The 4,180-nt window shown below is 38.8% G+C and overlaps 1 non-coding gene across 1 annotated transcript; it reads left to right on the plus strand.

The window, feature by feature from the left end:
- Positions 1–1,843: 1,843 nt before the first annotated feature.
- Positions 1,844–1,951, plus strand: LOC112799200 (small nucleolar RNA R71). Its single transcript, XR_003200776.1, has one exon. It is a non-coding gene; the product is annotated as a small nucleolar RNA R71 (small nucleolar RNA).
- Positions 1,952–4,180: the final 2,229 nt, after the last annotated feature.

Genomic DNA, 4,180 nt, shown 5'->3' on the forward strand with positions numbered 1-4,180 from the left:
TTTTTGCTTTTTTCATTGATTTTGTGACTCCTCATGATCATCAACCTACAAAAAAGAGAAAATAACAAAATAAAATAGATAAAATATAACATTGGGTTGCCTCCTAACAAGCGCTTCTTTAATGTCAGTAGCTTGACAGAGGACTCTCATGGAGCCTCACAGATACTCAGAGCCATGTTGGAACCTCCCAACACCAAACTTAGAGTTTGAATGTGGGGGTTCAACACCAAACTTAGAGTTTGGTTGTGGCCTCCCAACACCAAACTTAGAGTTTGGCTGTGGGGCCTCTGTTTGGCTCTGCTTTGAGAGAAGCTCTGCATGCTTCCTCTCCATGATGACAGAGGGGTATCCTTGAGCCTTAAACACAAGGATTCTTCATTCACTTGAATGATCAACTCTCCTCTATCAACATCAATCACAGCCTTTGCTGTGGCCAGGAAGGGTCTGCCAAGGATGATGGATTCATCCATGCACTTCCCAGTCTCTAGGACTATGAAATCAGTAGGGATGTAATGGTCTTCAATCTTTACCAGAACATCCTCTACAAGTCCATGGGCTTGTTTTCTTGAATTGTCTGCCATCTCTAGTGAGATTTTTGCAGCTTGCACCTCAAAGATCCCTAACTTCTCCATTACAGAGAGAGGCATGAGGTTTACACTTGACCCTAAGTCACACAAGGCCTTCTTGAAGGTCATGGTGCCTATGGTACAAGGTATTGAAAACTTCCCAGGATCCTGTCTCTTTTGAGGCAGTTTCTGCCTAGACAAGTCATCCAGTTCCTTGGTGAGCAAAGGGATTCATCCTCCCAAGTCTCATTTCCAAATAACTTGTCATTCAGCTTCATGATTGCTCCAAGGTATTTAGCAACTTGCTCTTCAGTGACATACTCATCCTCTTCAGAGGAAGAATACTCATCAGAGCTCATGAATGGCAGAAGTAAGTCTAGTGGAATCTCTATGGTCTCATTTTGAGCCTCAGATTCCCATGGTTCCTCATTGAGGAACTCATTGGAGGCCAGTGGACGCCCAGTGAGGCCTTTCTCAGTGGCGTTCACTGCCTCTTCTCCCTCCCAAAATTCGGCCATGTTGATGGCCTTGCACTCTCCTTTTGGATTTTCTTCTGTATTGCTTGGAAGAGTACTAGGAGGGAGTTCAATAATTTTCTTGCTCAGCTGACCCACTTGTGCCTCCAAATTTCTGATGGAGGACCTTGTTTCAGTCATGAAACTTTGAGTGGTTTTGATTAGATCAGAGACCATGGTTGCTAAGTCAGAGGTATTCTGCTTAGAACTCTCTATCTGTTGCTGAGAAGATGATGGAAAAGGCTTGCTATTGCTAAACCTGTTTCTTCCACCATTATTGTTATTGAAACCTTGTTGAGGTCTCTGTTGATCCTTCCATGAGAGATTTGGATGATTCCTCCATGAAGGATTGTAGGTGTTTCCATAGGGTTCTCCCATGTAATTCACCTCTTCCATTGAAGGGTTCTCAGCATCATAAGCTTCTTCCTCAAATGAAGCTTCCTTAGTACTGCTTGGTGCATTTTGCATTCCAGACAGACTTTGAGAGATCATATTGACTTGTTGAGTCAATATTTTATTCTGAGCCAATATGGCATTCAGAGTGTCAATCTCAAGAACTCCTTTCTTCTGACTAGTCCCATTGTTCACAGGATTCCTTTCAGAAGTATACATGAATTGGTTATTTGCAACCGTTTCAATCAGTTCTTGAGCTTCAGTAGGCGTCTTCTTCAAATGAAGAGATCCTCCAGCAGAGCTATCCAAAGACATCTTGGATAGTTCAGAGAGACCATCATAGAAAATACTTATGATGCTCCATTCAGAAAGCATATCAGAAGGACACTTTCTGATTAATTATTTGTATCTTTCCCAAGCTTCATAGAGGGATTCTCCTTCCTTCTGTCTGAAGGTTTGGACTTCCACTCTAAGCTTACTCAATTTTTGAGGTGGAAAGAACTTTGCCAAGAAGGCATTGACTAGCTTTTCCCAAGAGTCCAGGCTTTCTTTAGGTTGAGAGTCCAACCATGTCCTAGCTCTGTCTCTTACAGCAAAAGGGAATAGCATAAGTCTGTAGACCTCAGGGTCAACCCCATTAGTCTTGACAGTGTCACAGATTTGCAAGAACTCAGCTAAAAACTGATGAGGATCTTCCAATGGAAGTCCATGGAACTTGCAATTCTGTTGCATTAGAGAAACTAATTGAGGCTTAAGCTCAAAGTTGTTTGCTCCAATGGCAGGGATAGAGATGCTTCTCCCATAGAAATCGGGAGTAGGTGCAGTAAAGTCACCCAGCACCTTCCTTGCATTGTTGGCATTGTTGTTGTTTTCGGCTGCCATATGTTCTTCTTCTTTGAAGAATTCGGTCAGGTCCTCTAAAGAGAGTTGTGCTTTGGCTTCTCTTAGCTTTTTCTTCAAGGTCCTTTCAGGTTCAGGATCAGCCTCAACAAGAATGCCTTTGTGTTTGCTCCTGCTCATAAGAAAGAGAAGAGAACAAGAAAATATGGAATCCTCTATGTCACAGTATAGAGATTCCTTAAAGTGTCAGAGGAAAAGAAGAGTAGAAGACAGAAGTAGAAAATTCGAACTTATCAAAGAAGATGGAGTTCGAATTTTTCATTAAGGGATAGTGTTAGTCCATAAATAGAAGGATGTGAGAAGGAGGGAAGTAATTTTCGAAAATTAAGTAAAAGATTTTGAAAACATTTTTGAAAACAATACTTGATTTTCGAAAATGAAAGTGGAAAAGAAATCAAGTGATTTTTGAAAAAGATTTTAAAATTAGAAATCAAAAAGATTTGATTGAAAACTATTTTGAAAAAGATGTGGTTAAGAAAATATGATTAGTTTTAAAAAAAGATGTGATTGAGAAGATATGATTTGAAAAACATTTTAAAAAAGATTTGATTTTGAAAATTAAAAACTTGACTAACAAGAAAAGATATGATTCAAACATTAAACCTTCCTCAACAGAAAAGGCAACATGCTTGAAGTGTTGAATCAAATCATTAATTGATAGTAAGTATCTTTGAAAATGGAAAGAAATTGATTTTGAAAACACATGATTGAAAAGATATGATTTGAAAAATATTTGATTTTGAAAAACTTTGAAAACCTGAAAAAAATTGCATTGAAAAACAGAATCTTTCCTCTTGTGCCATCCTGGCGTTAAACGCCCAGAATGGTGCACATTCTGGCGTTTAACGCCCAAAACTATACCCTTTTGGGCGTTAAACGCCCAACCAGGTACCCTGGCTGGCGTTTAAACGCCAGTCTGTCCTTCTTCACTGGGCGTTTTGAACGCCCAGCTTTTCTGTGTAATTCCTCTGCTGTATGTTCTGAATCTTTAATTTCTCTGTAGTATTGACTTGAGAAGACACAAATAAAAAATATTTTTGGATTTTTAATAATAAGGAAAAATCAAAATACAACAAGAATCAAATAACTATGCATGCAAGACACCAAACTTAGCAGTTTGTATACTACTGACACTAGACTCAAACAAGAAATTTTTGGATTTTATGATTTTTTGATTTTTTTTTGTGTTTTTCGAAAATTAAGTGGAAAAAGATATCAAAATTCTTAATGAGAATCCCAGGAATCATGCAATGTTAGTCTAAAGCTTCAGTCTAAAGGAATTAGACATGGTCAGCCAAGCTTCAGCAGAACATTGCATTCAAGAGCTAAATTGATGAAGATCAATCAGCTTTGGTGATGATAAGAACATCACGTTGAAACACTAGAATTCATTCCTAAGAACTCTGAAGAAAAAAAAAATACCTAATCTAAGCAACAAGATGAACCGTCAGTTGTCCAAACTCAACAATCCCCGGCAACGGCGCCAAAAACTTGGTGCACGAAATTGTGATCAATACTTTTCACAACTCAAATAATCCCCGGTAATGAATCCAAAAACTTGGTGTTCAATACCATGGCATAAACACAACTTCGCACAACTAACCAGCAAGTGTACTGGGTCGTCCAAGTAATAAACCTTACGCGAGTAAGGGTCGATCCCACAGAGATTGTTGGTATGAAGCAAGCTATGGTCATCTTGTAAATCTTAGTCAGGCAAACTCAAATGGATATGGTGATGAACGAAATAAACATAAAGATAAAGATAGAGGTACTTATGTAATTCATTGGTAGGAACTTCAGATAAGC

Source organism: Arachis hypogaea, chromosome 4, assembly GCF_003086295.3.
Source record: "Arachis hypogaea cultivar Tifrunner chromosome 4, arahy.Tifrunner.gnm2.J5K5, whole genome shotgun sequence".
NCBI lineage: Eukaryota > Viridiplantae > Streptophyta > Magnoliopsida > Fabales > Fabaceae > Arachis > Arachis hypogaea.